The sequence below is a fragment of the Bos javanicus genome, chromosome 5 (assembly GCF_032452875.1).
Source record: "Bos javanicus breed banteng chromosome 5, ARS-OSU_banteng_1.0, whole genome shotgun sequence".
NCBI lineage: Eukaryota > Metazoa > Chordata > Mammalia > Artiodactyla > Bovidae > Bos > Bos javanicus.
The window spans coordinates 98,071,795-98,090,599 of record NC_083872.1 but is presented as its reverse complement, the minus strand read 5'-3'; the positions used below and the strand labels follow the sequence as shown (position 1 = coordinate 98,090,599).

The 18,805-nt window shown below is 37.7% G+C and overlaps 1 protein-coding gene across 4 annotated transcripts in view; it reads right to left on the bottom strand.

Annotated features, from left to right (window-relative positions):
- LRP6 (LDL receptor related protein 6) overlaps positions 1–18,805 on the bottom strand; it is a 179,188-nt gene that overhangs the window by 123,629 nt on the left and 36,754 nt on the right. The gene's annotated exons all lie outside the window — the stretch shown is intronic.

Genomic DNA, 18,805 nt, shown 5'->3' with positions numbered 1-18,805 from the left:
TCTGGAAAAGCCAACTTAACATTAAAACATGATACGTGTGTCACACATCAATAAGGCATAAAACAAAATTTAACTGAACAGTTTGCTTTATCTACATGTTTATAACTTCAAAATCCAATAATCACCAATATATAATGACCATGAGATAATCAGTTCTTGAATATTCAGAAACTAGAATTGTACATTTAACAGTTCTTATATGTACATATAACATGTAACGGTTATGCTATGGCCTGAATGTCCCCCTACCCTCTACAGCCATACGTTAAAATCCGAACTCTCAAGGTAACGGTTATTAGGAGGTATGGCCTCCGGGGTGGAGCCCTCATGAATGGAATTAATACTTTTATTTAAAAGGCCCCAGAAAGTTCCCTTACCCCCTCTACCATGTGCAGTCAAAGTTAAAAAAAAAAAAGCCGACTAGGAAGTAGGCTCTCACCTGACCCCAAACCTGCCAGTACCTTGATCTTGGACTTCCCAACCTCCAGAACTGTGAGAAATAAACTTCTGTTGTTAATAAGCCACCAGTTATGTATGGTACATTGTTACAGAAGCCCAAACATACTAATGCAAGTTATCTTGAACACCGTATTTCTTAGATTATGTACCCCCTTCCCCACACAGACACAACAGTAATAAAAATAACAGTAACAGAAATACCACTACCAACAACAGTAGCAGCAACAGCATGATATACCTAATGCATAAATTTTTTAACTCTGGTAGCATTTGAGAATGATCTGAAAAATTCTATAAAAATATAGACTAACTTGGGTTCCTCCATCAGAGATTTTGATTAAACTGGTCTGAATTGGGGACCATGCATCAATATTATCTAAAAGCTTCCAAAGCAATGTTAGTACATTCGGATAGGTTTAGAAACAGTAAAGAGGAATCTGGCTTTCCCATCTACCTGTTTATCCATAGCACTCTGCTCTCATACAGGTGGTGCTGATGTGTTTAAATCATTAACCAGCTGACCCTAAATATTAGCTAATAACTAGCCCCAGATGGTACTCAACTCAAGCTGCGGAAGACTAATGAGAAACAAAGTACCAAACAAATTCCTTCCCACACAATAGCTTTCCATGTTTCTTTCAAGCTTTATAATGTAAGAACTGGGATTTTGAAAGTTCACAATTACTGTTTAAATTGTACTAAGAATAAATATACAAATATCTGTGAGGATAAAAATGAGTTTTCAAATTTCTTCTAAAACTTTTTAAGCTTTTGGTATCCAATTCTTTATATACACTGGCAATTCTTCACTGGAGGTTTAAGTTTGCTAATTCATTCAATATTACACATAACATGGTCTCCTTCTACTTATAAGATATGAAAAGTATGGAGGTTCCCAAAAAGTTTCTTAAAAACAGAAAATAGAGCTACCATCTGATCCATTAATCCCATTCCTGGGCATACATCCAGAGAAAAACATGGTTTGAGAAGATACATGTGCCCCCAATGTTCATTCCAGCACTCATTACAACATCTAAGACATGGAAACAACCTAAACATCCATCAACAGAGGACTAGATAAAGAAGATTTGGTACATATATACAATGGAATACTACTCAGCCATAAGAAAGAATGAAATAATGCCCTTTGCAGCAACAGAGAAGAAGATTATTATACTAAGTGAAGCAAGTCAGAGAACGACAAATAGCATATGCTATTGCTTATATGTGGAATCTAGAACTAAAAAATAATACAAATGAACTTATTCACAAAACAGAAACAGACAGACTTAAGAACAAACTATGCTTACCAGCGGGGAGAAACAGATTGGGACTTTAGGACTGACATGTACACACTGCTATTCTTAAAGCAGATAACCAGCAAGGACCTACTGAATAGCACAGGAAACTCTGCTCAGTATTTTGTAATAACCTAAATGGGAAAAGAATTTCAAAAAGAATAGATACATGCATACATATAAATGAATCACTTTGCTACACACCTGAAACTAACACATTGTTAAATCAACTATGCTCTAATATAAAATAATTTTAAATAAATAAAAAATAAAAAGCCATCATGCCTTAAACAAAACTACATTGTTCAAAAAACATTTCGTAATTCTGAATTTGATATGCCCCAAAGCTAGCCCCTTCTTTTAAGTATGTGTGGAGGCATCATTAAGATTCTTTGACTAAATCAGAAGTTTCTGCCCAAGAAGCCAAGAATTAGAGTGAAACAGCATCTAGAAGATCTACAGTTGTCTGATACATGTCAGTTTTAGAGCTACCTGGATACTACCTAGTGCTAAAAGTTACCTCCAATTTCACCTAAAGGTCAAGCAAGTCCACAGAACAAACATCAAGATAACCACCAAAAACACATCAGAAATACTTATCTAAAAAATAAAAATAAAAACCACCAGAAACATGTATTTTTAGATTTACTCTCCAATTAGAAAAGGAACTAAGTAAAAAGATTATTATTTTCAGTTCAGTCGTTCAGTCGTGTCCGACTCTGCGACCCCATAAATCGCAGCAGGTCAGGCCTCCGTGTCCATCACCAACTCCCAGAGTTCACTCAGACTCACAGCCATCCAGTCAGTGATGCCATCCAGCCATCTCATCCTCTGTCCTCCCCTTCTCCTCCTGCCCCCAATCCCTCCCAGCATCAGAGTCTTTTCCAATGAGTCAACTCTTCACATGAGGTGGCCAAAGTACTGGAGTTTCAGCTTTAGCATCACTCCTTCCAAAGAAATCCCAGGGCTGATCTCCTTCAGAATGGACTGGTTGGATCTCCTTGCAGTCCAAGGGACTCTCAAGAGTTTTCTCCAACACCACAGTTCAAAAGCATCAATTCTTTGGTGCTCGGCCTTCTTCACAGTCCAACTGTCACATCCATACATGACCACTAGAAAAACCATAGCCTTGACTAGACGGACCTTTGTTGGCAAAGTAATGTCTCTGCTTTTCAATATGCTATCTAGGTTGATCATAACTTTTCTTCCAAGGAGTAAACGTCTTTTAATTTCATGGCTGAAATCACCATCTGCAGTGATTCTGGAGCCCAGAAAAATAAAATCTGACACAGTTTCCACTGTTTCCCCATCTATTTCCCATGAAGTGATGGGACCAGATGCCATGATCTTCATTTTCTGAATGTTGAGTTTTAAGCCAACTTTTTCACTCTCCTCTTTCACTTTCATCAAGAGGCTTTTTAGTTCCTCTTCACGTTCTGCCATAAGGGTGGTGTCATCTGCATATATGAGGTTATTGATATTTCTCCTGGCAATCTTGATTCCAGCTTGTGCTTCTTCCAGTCCAGCGTTTCTCATGATGTACTCTGAATAGAAGTTAAATAAGCAGGGTGACAATATACAGCCTTGACGTACTCCTTTTCCTATTTGGAACCAGTCTGATGTTCCATGTCCAGTTCGAACTGTTGCTTCCTGACCTGCATACAAATTTCTCAAGAGGCAGGTCAGGTGGTCTGGTATTCCCATTTATAAAGTACTGGGTGAAAAATTAATTTGTTAATAAACTCTACACAAATATTACTTAAGATGAACGATATGTTTGAGTAGGCTATTCATTAATCTACCAGAGGTGGAAAGCAGGTAAAACAGAAAAAGGGTAAAATCAACTGAAAGCTAACAGAATAAACTTTTTCCTGAAATGAAATAACTGAGAAAAGGAAAATGGCACTAGATTAGGAATTAATTTCTAATCCAAGTCTAAAATTTATCCAAATTAAAATCCTAATATGTATTTTAAAAGCTCTTGGTTGGAGCAGCTATTTATAGTCTCACTCTACTTCATATTCCCCAAAACAAAGAACTAATGTATGGTATAGAGGAGGCAACCAGTACAGGAAGCAAACTGCACTGGTAATTTTCTATTGCTTAGCTGATATAGTAGGCACAGTGTTCATTATGTCATTCTTTTTATCTTCTTGTATACATGAAATGTAACTATGTGAATGGTATATGAGGTTGGTACAAACATAACTGCGGTTTCCGATCATGGATTTTAAACAATCATTACCAGGGTCAAACACATCTTTATTAACCAAAATAGGAACCATTAATATCAACACAATTTTGCCAATTATAAATAAGTTTGTTTATTCCTGCAGCATAAAAATTTGTGCTTTGGGAGTCAATGAACTCTTGGAAAGTATTTTCTGCCTCCTGCTGACTGTGGAAGCATTTTCCCTGCAAAAAGCTGTCGATATGCTTGAAGTGGTAGTCAGCTGGCGAGAGGTCAGATGAATACTGCAGATAAGGCAAAACTTCGTAGCCCAATTCATTCAACTTTTGAAGCACTGGCTGTGTGACATGCACTCAGGCATTGTCAAGCATGCATGCACGCGCGTGCGCACACACACTCACTCACTCACACACCTGGGTTGGTGGGGAGGGAAATGGTAGGAATACATTACTGTATGAAGAGATAATTAATGAACATGAAGATGATTCTGGATAATCTCTTTCGTGCTAAATACAAATGGAAAAAAACCGATTTGTAAAAGACAGGTCGTCATAAAAAAATACATGGAAGAGTAAGGAAAACAGATGTATACTTAATAGTTCTAAAAGAAAATAAAGGGAGAAAGGCAGTATTTGAAGAGAATTTTCTACAGCTAATGAAAGACATCAGCCCACAGAATCAAGAAACCCAACATATTCCAAGCAGCAAAATAAGATATAAAAATCTAGACAAACTATATGAAACTGTAGTCTGTAAGAACAACAGATTATTTTTTAAAAGAAAAACTACAGAAAGAGATACATGTACCCCAATGTTCATCACAGCACTATTTATAATAGCCAGGACATGGAAGCAACCTAGATGTCCATCAGCAGATGACTGGATAAGAAAGCTGTGGTACATATACACAATGGAATATTACTCAGCCATTAAAAAGAATACATTTGAATCAGTTCTAATGAGGTGGATGAAACTGGAACCTATTATACAGAGTGAAGTAAGCCAGAAAGAAAAACACCAATACAGTATATTAACGCATATATATGGAATTTAGAAAGAAGGTAATGATAACCCTGTATGCGAGACAGCAAAAGAGACACAGATGTATTGAACAGTCTTTTGGACTCTGGGAGAGGGCGAGGGCAGGATGATATGGGAGAATGGCATTGAAACATGCATAATATCATATGTGAAATGAATCACCAGTCCAGGTTTGATGCATGATACAGGGTGCATGCGGCTGGTGCAATGGGATGACCCAGAGGGATGGGATGGGGAGGGAGGTGGGAGGGGGGTTCAGGATGGGGAACATGTGTACACTGTGGCAGATTCAAGTCAATGTATGGCAAAATCAGTATAATATTGTAAAGTAAAATAAATTAATTTAAATAAATAAATAAATAAAAGAAAAACTACAGATTATTTCAACAATGAAGAATGCCAATAGATAGGAGAATGTTGCCATCAACATGGTAAAAAAAAAAAAAAAATCTATTGACTTGAAATAAGGGCATATCAGACAGACAAAACCTGAAGAAAGCCAGCCACCAACACACCTTTACTAATGTAAATTCTAAAGATTCAGAAAAATTATCTCAACTGAAGGTCTAATGTGCAAGATGACATGATAAATCTAAATTTTAACAAAGTCTAGTGAGTTATAAACATGGAAGCAGAACTTAAATGTATGGCAATGACATTATATAAGACAGGAAGGTAAAAACCAGAGGTCAAGTGTACTAAGAATTCATAAGTATACATGTGAATAATTCCCAGAGTATCTTCAAAAAGAACAGAATGCATACAATTAATTGGCACGAGAGCAGAGGGGGGAAACTGAATGACAAAATGTAATCAATACAAAAGAAGCCACAGAAGAACAGAAGAAGAAACAGAAATGGGCAGGACAAACAGAAAGCTCAAAATAAGATATGAGAAGTTAATCCAAATACATTATTAACTATAATAAGCACAAATGGCCTAAAAGCTTCAGTAAAAGACAAACTGTAATGAACTTAAAAATCAAACCACAAGCTACATAAAAAAGAAATACCAGGAAAACAAAAGCACAGAAAATTTAAAAACAGGGAACTATTTATCAGGCAAAATGAACTGAAAGAAACTGCATGTGGTTAGTAAAACTAAACAAAATAGACCTTAAGTCAGAATGCATTAGTAATAAAGTCAGTCCCTAAATAATAGTATGCAGTATATAAGAAGATAATCTATCTACCTACACTTCAAAAAAGCCTCAAAGCACACTTTTAAAAAGCAAAATAGGCAGATGGATAGATAGAAATTGTCAGATCAAGATTTTTAACACATTTCTCTCAGCAACAGATAAATCAAACAATCATAAACCAATCAGATGATTTCAACACAACACAACAAACATGCTTGATTTAATGAATACACCCAGAACACTGCAGTCAAAAACTGTAGTACAATCTTTCCAAGCACACATGGACTATTTTAAAAGTCTAACCACACACTGGGCCATAATGCAAATCTTAAATATTAGATGACTGATACACGTCACACAGGATGACTGCAATGTAATTAAGCAAGAAATAATAACTAAAGGAAAAAATCCATATATGTCAGAAAATTAAAAATCACATTTCTAAAATAACAGAGTTCAAAGAAATAAATCTTAGTGGAAATTATGACAAGATACTAAATTATTAGATGCAGACAATAAAACCTATGAGGTACAGGTAAAACAGCACTCATGTGTGCTCAGTTGCTCAGTCGTGTCCAACTCTTTGTGACTTCATGGACTGTAGCCATCAGGGTCCTCTGTTCATTGGATTATTCCAGCAAGAATACTGGAGTAGGTCACCGTTTCCTCCTCCAGAGGAGACAGGGATCGAACCCATGTCTCCTGCAACTCCTGCATTGGTAGGCAGATTCTTTACCACTGAGTCACGTAGGAAGCCTTAAGACAACACTGAAGGTGTTTAAACTGGAAAAGCTGAAAGGTTAAAAAGAGCTAAGCCAAAGAAAGTGTAAGAAACATAAAGAAGGGAGAAGAAATCCTTAAAGTTTAAAAAAAAAAAAAAAAAAGGAAAAGCACCACAGAGAAAAGTGAAGGGGAAAAAAATGTGCTAAAAAAAACAACTGTGTCAAGATAAAAGTTTTAAAAACCCGAATAGAGCCCACTACAAGAGTGGTTCATCTTTTCCAGAGGGAGAGAAACAGGGAAAACAAAGCCCAAATATTTACTGGTAAATTCTATAAAAATTTGAAGGACCAAATAACTTAAAAACATGTCAGTGTACACAAAACGAAGACACCTCAAAACAGAATACACAGTCTTCTCAAGCACATATGGAATATTCAAATGAGCCATGCAACTAAAAAGAATTAAATTCATTCAAGTATATTCTCTGGCCACAAATACGTAGAATTGATTTCGGTAAGAGAAAGACATCTAGATAAGCATTAAAATTTCAAAATTAACTAATATACTCTTCTGAACACATGTAGGCAGCAAATTATTAACCTTCTCTTTGGCCCTCAGCTACTGGCAGGTAATGTCTAAACTGCTGGACTGTCCTGCCCAGTAAGTGTGCTTTTGCTTATCTGGAGCCCTGGGCCAGCACAGACAGTCTATGCTAACAAGGTGATTTATGGTGGGTGCTTTGGGCCACTCAGTATCAGCTCACTCTTTTGGAGGGGCTGGAGGAGACTAAAAGGTCAGTCAAGCAGGCACACTGTCTGCCCCAAGAAAAACTGCACTATAGGCCTCAGGTGAGCTTCTCTCATTTGCATTACTCTGCATGAGGTCACATAACTCCACTGAGAGAAGACAACTGGAGGCTCTCTTCCCTTGGGTGACTTATTTGAATACTTTAATTGAAATAAACCAGAACAGGCATATTACAATTTCAAGTGATTCTATGAGTTATTCTAATTCTCCAGTGAATAACTGAACCTAAGAGTAGTCTTGAGGACTCCAAATTTGCATCTGGTATCAAAAGTGAGAGTGGTCTGGGGGACTTCCTCCAACTTCTCATAAGAATCAAAATAAAGGAAATTAGAAAATGTTTATAATCTAATGAAACCAGAAACACATCGTATCAAAATAATATGGTGCAACTAAACACGTTCAAAGAAAAGTAAGATTAAATGCTTATATTATAAAAGAATAAAGTTTCTCAATCAATGACCTAGGCTTCCACCTTAAGGAACTAGAAAAAAATTAAAACTGAAGCGTAAGGAAGGAAATAAAGATAACATAAATCAATGCAATTGAAAACAGGAAAAAAAAATCAATAAAACAAAAAACCAAGGCATTTGAAACTATCAGTAAACTTGATAAAACCTGAAATAACCAAGAAAAAAAAAAAGCCACATTCCTACTAATGTCAGGAACAAAGGAACTATACAACACACCAGATAAACATTAAACAGCTATCAGTTACAACTTAATTACCCCAAGTTTGACAAACTGAAGACACAAACTATGAAAGCTATGAACATTTAATATGTCTATTAAAGAAAAGAGCTTCACAATTTAAAGTCTTCCAGTAAAAAAAACTCAAGGACGGTCTAGATGGCTGAACTGGTGAATTCCATCAAAGATTTCAAGACTAAATACCAATTTGACACAAATTCGCCCCTAAAACAGGAGGGAAAAACAAATATCCAATGCATTTTATGAAGTCAGCATGACCCTGATCCCCAAATCTGAACATGACAAGAGGAAAAAAACCTATAAACCAGAATCTGTCATGAAGACAAACACAAAAAGGCTCAACAAAATTTTAGCAGATCAACCTAATATATAAGAAGGGTAATCGTTGTTTAGTCACTAAGTTATGTCCAACTTTTTTGTGACCCCATAGACTGTAGCCTGCCAGGCTCCTTTGTCCATGGGACTTCCCAAGCAAGAATACTGGAATGGGCTGCCATCTCCTCAAGGGGATCTTCCCAACCCAGGGATCAAACCTGCATCCCCTGCACTGGCAGATGTGTTCTTTACCACTGAGGCACCAAGGAAACCCCTATAAAAAGTTTCAAACCTCTAGACTCAGTATGTGAGATGAGCAAGATCTCATAATAGAAAGTAAATATAAAAATCAATTTATCTACACAAAAGCAATGAACAATTAGAAATTAAAATTTCTAAATAGTATCATTTACAGTAGAATCATAAAACATAAAATTTTTTGGTAAAAATGCAATAATGTGTATGACCTATGTGCTGAAAACTACAAAATAGGGATAAAAAAATCAAAGACCTAAATAAAGATAATCTATGTTCATGGATGGTGGTTAATATGTCAATTCTCCCAAAACAAATTGGGATTTACAATCAAAATTCCAATAAGATTTAATTAGAGTTTGACAAGCTGATACTAATATTCATTCAAAATATCAAAGACTAGAGTTGCCACAACAATTCTGAAAATGAAAACCATCTTGGAGAACTCATAATAACTGTTTTCAAGACTTACTATCTTGACTACAGTAGTCAAGAGAGCATGCTATTGACAAAACAATGGATGCAAAGATCAAATGAACAGAGTCCAGAAACAGATTCACATATTTGGTTTAAAGACAGTTTAATGGAAGACAGTCTTTTCAACAAATGATGCTAGAACAACTTGATATTTACATGCTGAAAGATGTACTTCAATCACATCACAAGTTATACACAAATTTTAAGTCAAAATGGGTCATAGAATTAAATGTAAAATCTAAGCCTTCTAGAAGAAGAAAACCGGAGAAAACTGTTGTGACACTAGATTAGGCAAAGGTTTCCAAGATTTAGTGTCTGTGTGTGTGCAAGTGTGTTTGCATGTGTGTGCTCAGTCATGTCTGACTCTCTGCAACCCCATGGACTATAGCCTACTAAGCTCCTCTATCCAAGGGATTTCCCAGGCAAGAATACTGGAGTAGGTTGCCATTTCCTCAGTGATCAATGCAAACAAATAGAGGAAAACAACAGAATGGGAAAGACTAGACATCTCTTCAAAAAATTAGAGATACCAAGGGAACATTTCATGCCAAGATGGGCACAACGAAGAACAGAAAAGGTATGGACCTAACAGAAGCAGAAGATATTAAGAAGAGGTGGCAAGAATACACAGGAAAACTATACAAAAACGATCTTCATGACCCAGATAATCACGATGGTATGATCACTCACCTAGAGCCAGACATCCTGGAGTACGAAGTTCAGTGGGCGCTAGGAAGCATCAATGCTAACAAAGCTAGTGGAGGTGATGGAATTCCAACTAAGTTATTTCAAATTCTAAAAGATGATGCTGTGAAATTGCTGCACTCAATATGCCAGCAAATTTGGAAAACTCAGCAGTGGCCACAGGACTAGAAAAGGTCAGTTTTCATTCCAATCCCAAAGAAATGCAGTATAGAATGCTCAGCCTACCACACAATTGCACTCATCTCACACGCTAGTAAAGTAATGCTCAAAAATCTCCTTGTTATTCTTGCTAGCAAAGATATACAAGTAACATTAAATACATAAAGACAAGCTCACCATCATTAGCTATTAGAGAAATACAAATTAAAACCACAATGAGATCACAATATACATATAAGAATAGCTCAGTTGGTAAAGAATCCACCTGCAATGCAGGACATCCTGGTTCAATTCCTGGGTCAGGAAGATCCTCTGGAGAAGGGATAGGCTACCCACTCCAGCATTCTTGGGCTTCCCTTGTGGCTCAGCTGGTAAAGAATTCGCCTGCAATGTAGGAGACCTAGGTTCGATCCCTGGGTTGGGAAGACCCCCTGGAGAAGGGAAAGACTGTCCACTCCAGTATTATGGACTGGAGAATTCCATAGACTGTATAGTCCACGGGGTCACAAAGAGTCGGACACGACTGAGTGACTTTTACTTCACAAAGGAAACTGACATTACAAATGCTGATGAGGCTGCAGAACAACTGAAACTTTCAAAGACTGCTAGTGGGAATAAAATACAATATAACCACTTCAGGAAATTTTCAATTTCTTATGAAGTTATGCTACAGTTACCACAGAATCCAACAATCTGACTTCTAGGCATTACCCAAGAGGAGGAAGAGACATGAAAACTAATGTTCACACAAAAACCTGTACATGAATGTTTACAATGGATTTGTAATTACCAAAACTGCAAACAACTCAAAAACTCCTGATTAATGGACAAACTAATAGATCAATATCACAGGATACCACTCAGCTACAACAAAAACAACAAAAACTACGGCTACTCACAACAACACAGACGAATCTCAAATGTATTATGCTGAGTCAAAGAAGCCAGTCTCAAAAATCTATATCGTTTCATTTACATCATTTCATTTACATGACAGTCTGGAAAAGATAGAATAATAGGAACAGAGAACAAATCAGTAATTACCAAGAGCTGAGGATGGGACAACAACATAAGTACAAAAAAGCATGTGGAAATGTGCGGGGGCGGGGAGCAGGATGATGATAGAACAGTTCTACATCTTGACTGTTTGACTGTGGCGGTGATATGACAAAGACTTTAAACTCTAGCCGGCTCCTGAGTCCTTTCTCAACTATGCCTATTAAGACTTATGTCTTTATGGCTGATAAAGACTTGCATAAAATGCTAACACAGTTTCATGGCTGCATCCTTAGGATGCCCCAGCTCCTCTTAGAGCACCTGCCTGAAAACACTCAAAGCTGCAAGAATTTACTGTTTGTTCCAGCAAACACCTGAGCTGCTTCTGTCTGGCAGGATGTGTGGGATGGGGAGAGCTTCTGATGGGCAACAATTAACCAATCCAGGTAGTTTCACATAAACCAATAACATAAAGCTCCTCTTCCAGTTTTTTGTTATTTATCATTTCCCTGACTCCAATGAATCCCCACTAATCCCTTCTCAATTGCATTATTCTTCCTTTAAAACCCCAAGTCACTGCTGTACAAATAAAAGTCCAGTTCCATTCACACTGCAGTCTCTTCCATAATGCAATAATAAATTACTGATTAAAATCTGTGCTTACAATTTGTGCTTACAAAATCTGTGCTTACAACTAGGGTCCAGCTTTGTTCATCTTTAACAGTACACAACTATATTCATTTGTTAAAATTCATAACACCATACAATAAATATGATAATTTTATTGTATGTAACATTATACCCTTATTAAAAAAAGAGAAACTTTTGTAAACAACAAAGAGCTTCTGAACCATCAGCAATAACGCTTTGTAAAAGAGCTTCTGAACCATCAGCAATAACGCTTTGTAAATGTGGTCCACAGACCAACAGCCTCAGCAAAATCTCAGGCTCCATCCAAAACTACTAAATCAGAATTTGCGTTGTAATAAGAGAATGAAACCACAGTATTATCTTTCCTTATATATGTATTTTTGTGACATCAGAAAATACATAGTAAAACATAGTAATAGTAGTATACACAACTCTAAAAAACACTAAGCAATACTCCTAGGATAAATCTATAAAGCATTTGGCAAAATGCTCCTTGGTTAATTTGGAAAAACCATCCATTAAATTTCAATCATATTGTGACTATTTTCTGAACCCAAAATTATAGCTGACACAGTCCAACACCAAGATAAAATATTTTAAATCATTCTTCCCAAAAATGTGGTTAAGTATTCATGCCATTAGCCAAGCATAAAAATTATAAAGACACTCCAAGGTTTTAAAGAAATATTTCCCCAGTCATTTCATTCAATCAAACCCTTCCTTTCATCAAAAGAAAAAACTCAACCTGAATTTTCCCAAATCTTTATATGCACGTTATATCATTTATCTCAGCCTCCCAGAATGACTAGGAAATGGCCATTCTACAGTCTTTCCACAAACTGTTTAACTGAAAATTACATACAAGTATTAGCTCCATTCAAACACGGTTGCTGTTTCCCCCTGAGAATGAGAGAGAGAGAAGGAAGGAGCATATCACATATATTTAACAATAATTTATATAAAACTACAAATACTGCAACATACGATCATAACTGTGATCAAGGGATTGTATTTGTATCAATACAAATCTCCAAGAGATCATTCAAGAATATGGCAATAGTACTGGCCAACACTTAGGTCTGGATTTAGGACTCTCTAATTCTGTAAGATGTGAAAAATACCACAATACGTATTGAGGGAAACACCTAAATATTAGCTACAATATACTTTTCAACTACTCCCACCTTGATTATAAAAAACCAATCGTTCTAGGAATGAAACTTCTGTTTTTTATTGCTCTGAGGCTAATGAACTAAACTCATATATGATGTATACTTGTATCGACATTAAGTTAAATGTGAGCTCATACTAATGTCTCCAATTCTAATCCATGACCACATGGATCACTGTAGCCTCCTTCCCTTGCTTGTCTGTAACCTCCTACTCCAACACTGAGAAACCTTGTTCCCACCACCTACCACCTATCTTCCTGACTTGGTGAATTCTAGTATAGAATCAGAATTGTTAACTATTCCTCTGTGGAAAGAAACATAATGAACCTGAGGATGCTACTTATGTGCAGTTCCTTTTGCCTTCAGTCTAACAGGTTCCAAGCATTTCCAAAGTTACTTAGGTGAGCCCCTTTCCTCCCCCATTCTATTCAGATTTTTTTCATACGTTTCTAACAGAATTAGATTTGTTTGGCTCTATCTGCATTTTATCCTGGGATCCTCCAAACACCTATAAGGTTGTTGTTTTTTTTAATTTGCATACGTTAAGGTTCTCTTTCTGCTGTAGAGTTCTATGAGTTTTGACAAATTAACAGTGTGCTCTTTTTGATAATGCTTCTCATCTTCTATATACATACAACAGCTTACAATTTTACTACTTATTCTTCAGGCAAACACACAAATTTCCAGAGTCCTCTTTAATTCTACTAAACAAAGTACAGAGTCTCCATATTGCAGGCTTATCTCCATCTATATACCACTGTTTTCACTCTAGGAGGAGACATTTCAGAAAACTTACTTTCAGACTACAAACAGTTGTCTGCTCATGATTAGGCTTCAAAGGAAAATGTTACAGAGTTGTAAGAAAACAGATTTCATATTTTATTTTACATCCAAGTTCTGAGAGTTTCACTTAAGCCTCTATCATTAATAGATTAATGAAAACTTTAAAAGACATTTATAGGGGAGGGAGGTGGGAGGGGGGTTCAGGATGGGGAACACGTGTACACCCGTGGCAGATGCATGTTGATGTATGGCAAAACCAATACAATACAGTAAAGTAAAAAAATAATAATAATAATAAAAATAAAAGTTATGAATTCATTTCACTGCTTTCATTTCCACTTTGGTTTTCTTACATATAAACTGAGATGATATTCACTGAGATGAGTTCACTTCCTTAGTTCAGTCTCAGCATAAGGATTCTTAAAGTCAGTCTAGTCTAAAAGTATGTTTACTGTAGACAAACAGTATGTTATAAAGAAAGTTATCAACAGACCCATTATCAATGGATTAGGAAACTAGACCAAGACTAAGGATATAAATAAGATATAAAAGCATATAGGTTCTATTCCCTGGATGTCTGCCCCAATCCAAATTAAAATTCCTGAACATGTCTGAAACTCATCTAGCAAAATTAGGACTCTAGATTATATTAGGTAACATTCTTCTAGTTAATAAATACTGTATTACTTAAGATTTATGTATTTGGATTTTTAAAACAAAAAAGCAAAGTCCTAACTTTCAATTTCTGGTACAGCATGTAAGAAGCTTAGAACTCATCACTCCATCCTAATGACAAACAAAAATCTGAACAAACTGAAAAAAATGTCAACAATTCTTAGAACCATCAGAGAACTGGGTTACAGAACAAACTGCTGATCCAAAAATTGGAGAGACAAGCAGATACAGAGACTAATAACTTAGCAGGGCAGAAACCCGAAAGGAGAAACCTACGTGGGAACCAGAACCAGGGCAGTGAAATCTAAACTGTTAACTGATGAGTTGCTACAGGCTTGGTATAAACAAACCTCAAAAACTCCAGAGCGGCAGTCACGAGGTGAGCCTCACACTCTGGAGAGTCCTCCTCCAGCAACTCTGCCAGGCGCTCACTGTGAAGACCAAAGCGACCAAAGAAACTCTCACCCTTCCAGCAACGGCCAAGACAAAAATAATAACTTTTGAACTACATCAGTATTCTATTCTTCTTAACAAGGCCTGCCCTCAAGATCGAGAGAGACTATCCCAATCAATTGGGTGCTTCATCAGAGCCTTCCAGACCTGAGAGAAGGAAAAACCAAACTCAGCACCCTCTGCTGCTCCTAAGGGGATGAAAAACATCTGAGATGTATTTATGGCGCTACCAGCCCAGCAACTAAAAGACTCACTAAAAGACCAAGACCTACTCAGAACTACAGAACACATTCCCTCTCCTAACACTTCAACACATTCAGTTCAGTTCAGTCTCTCAGTCATGTCCGACTCTGTAACCCCATGAATCACAGCACGCCAGGCCTCCCTGTCCATCACCAACTCCCGGAGTTCACTGAGACTCACGTCCATCGAGTCAGTGATGCCATCCAGCCATCTCATCCTCTGTCCTCCCCTTCTCCTCCTGCCCCCAATCCCTCCCAGCATCAGAGTCTTTTCCAATGAGTCAACTCTTCACATGAGGTGGCCAAAGTACTGGAGTTTCAGCTTTAGCATCACTCCCTCCAAAGAAATCCCAAGGCTGATCTCCTTCAGAATGGACTGGTTGGATCTCCGTGCAGTCCAAGAGACTCTCAAGAGTCTTCTCCAACACCACAGTTCAAAAGCATCAATTCTGCGGCACTTAGCTTTCTTCACAGTCCAACTCTCACATCCATACATGCCCACAGGAAAAGCCATAGCCTTGACTAGATGGACATTTGTTGGCAAAGTAATGTCTCTGCTTTTCAATATACTATCTAGGTTGTTCATAACTTTTCTTCCAAGGAGCAAGCGTCTTTTAATTTCATGGCTGCAGTCACCATCTGCAGTGATTTGGGAGCCCCCCAAAATAAAGTCTGACACTGTTTCCACTGTTTCCCCATCTATTTCCCATGAAGTGATGGGACCAGATGCCATGATCTTCGTTTTCTGAATGCTGAGTTTTAGGCCAACTTTTTCACTCTCCTCTTTCACTTTCATCAAGAGGCTCTTTAGTTCCTCTTCACTTTGTGCCATAAGGGTGGTGTCATCTGCATATCTGAGGTTATTGATATTTCTCCCACCAATCTTGATTCCAGCTTGTGCTTCTTCCAGCCCAGCGTTTCTCATGATGTACTCTGCATAGAAGTTAAATAAACAGGGTGACAATATACAGCCTTGACGAACTCCTTTTCCTATTTGGAACCAGTCTGTTGTTCCATGTCCAGTTCAAACTGTTGCTTCCTGACCTGCATACAGATTTCTCAAGAGGCAGGTCAGGTGGTCTGGTATTCCCATCTCTTGAAGAATTTTCCACAGTTTATTGTGATCCACACAGTCAAAGGCTTTGGCATAGTCAATAAAGCAGAAATAGATGTTTTTCTGGAACTCTCTTGTTTTTTCGATGATCCAGCGGATGTTGGCAATTTGGTCTCTGGTTCCTCTGCCTTCTCTAAAACCAGCTTGAACATCTGGAAGTTCACAGTTCACGTACTGCTGAAGCCTGGCTTGGAGAATTTTGAGCATTACTTTACTAGCGTGTGAGATGACTGCAATTGTGCAGTAGTTTGAGCATTCTTTGGCATTGCCTTTCTTTGGGATTGGAATGAAAACTGACCTTTTCCAGTCCTGTGGCCACTGCTGAGTTTTCCAAATTGGCTGGCATATTGATTGCAGCACTTTTGCAGCATCATCTTTCAGGACTTGAAATAGCTCAACTGGAATTCCATCACCACCAGCTTTGTTCGTAATGATGCTTTCTAAGGCCCACTTAACTTCACATTCCAGGATATCTGACTCTAGGTGAGTGATCACACCATCGTGATTATCTGGGTCGTGAAGATCTTTTTTGTACAGTTCTTCTGTGTATTCTTGCCACCTCTTCTTAATATCTTCTGCTTCTGTTAGGTCCATACCATTTCTGTCCTTTATCGAGCCCATCTTTGCATGAAATGTTCCCTTGGTATCTCTAATTTTCTTGAAGAGATCTCTAGTCGTTCCCATTCTGTTGTTTTCCTCTATTTCTTTGCATTGATCGCTGAGGAAGGCTTTCTTATCTCTTCTTGCTATTCTTTGGAACTCGGCATTCAGATGCTCATATCTTTCCTTTTCTCCTTTGCTTTTTGCTTCTCTTCTTTTCTCAGCTATTTGTAAGGCCTCCCCAGACAGCCATTTTGCTTTTTTGCATTTCTTTTCCATGGGGATGGTCTTTGATCCCTGTCTCCTGTACAATGTCACGAACCTCCATCCATAGTTCATCAGGTACTCTATCAGATCTAGTCCCTTAAATCTATTTCTCACTTCCACTGTATAATCATAAGGGATTTGATTTAGGTAATACCTGAATGGTCTAGTGGTTTTCCCTACTTCCTTCAATTTCAGTCTGAATTTGGCAATAAGGAGCTCATGATCTGAGCCACAGTCAGCTCCTGGTCTTCTTTTTGTGGACTGTATCGAGCTTCTCCATCTTTGGCTGCAAAGAATATAATCAATCTGATTCCGGTGTTGACCATCTGGTGATGTCCATGTGTAGAGTCTTTGTTGTTGGAAGAGGGTGTTTGCTATGACCAGTGCGTTCTCTCGGCAAAACTCTATTATGCCCTGCTTCATTCCGTATTCCAAGGCCAAATTTGCCTGTTACTCCAGGTGTTTCTTGACTTCCTACTTTTGCATTCCAGTCCCCTATAATGAAAAGGACATCTTTTTGGGGTGTTAGTTCTAAAAGATCTTGTAGGTCTTCATAGAACTGTTCAACTTCAGCTTCTTCAGAGTTACTGGTTGGGGCGTAGACTTGGATTACTGTGATACTGAATGGTTTGCCTTGGAAACGGACAGAGATCATTCTGTCATTTTTGAGACTGCATCCAAGTACTGCATTTCAAACTCTTTTGTTGACCATGATGGCTACTCCATTTCTTCTGAGGGATTCCTGCCCGCAGTAGTAGATATAATGGTGATCTGAGTTAAATTCACCCATTCCAGTCCATTGTAGTTTGCTGATTCCTAGAATGTCTACATTCATTCTTGCCATCTCTTGTTTGACCACTTCCAATTTGCCTTGATTCATGGACCTGACATTCCAGGTTCCTATGCACTATTGCTCTTTACAGCATCGGACCTTGCTTCTATCACCAGTCACATCCACAACTGGGTATTGTTTTTGCTTTAGCTCCATCCCTTCATTCTTCCTGGAATTATTTCTCCACTGATCTCCAGTAGCATACTGGGCACCTACTGACCCGGGGAGTTCCTCTTTCAGTATTCTATCATTTTGCCTTTTCATACTGTTCATGGGGTTCTCAAGGCAAGAATATTGAAGTGGTTTGCCATTCCCTTCTCCAGTGGACCACATTCAACACATTACTAAATACTTATTTACTGCAGTTCTTTTTGCCCAGTATATAATGTTCAGTTTTCAACAAAAAAATTGTAAGTCTTACTAAAAGGGAAAAAAAGATTGAACAGACAAAGCAAGCATCAGAACCAGACTTAGATATGGCAGCAATGTTGGAATTATTAGGCCAGGAATTAGAAACAACCATGAATAATATGCTAAGGACTCAAATGGAAAGAAAAAAAAAAGGCAGCATGCAAGAACAGACAGAATAACCAGAAAAATTCTAAGAAAGACCCAGAAAGAATCACTGGAGATCAAAAACACTGTAACAGAAACAAGTGTCTTCAATGGGCTCATTAGTAGACTGGACAGAGCTGAAGAAAGAATCTCTGCATTTGTGAAATGTCCATACAGATTTCCAAG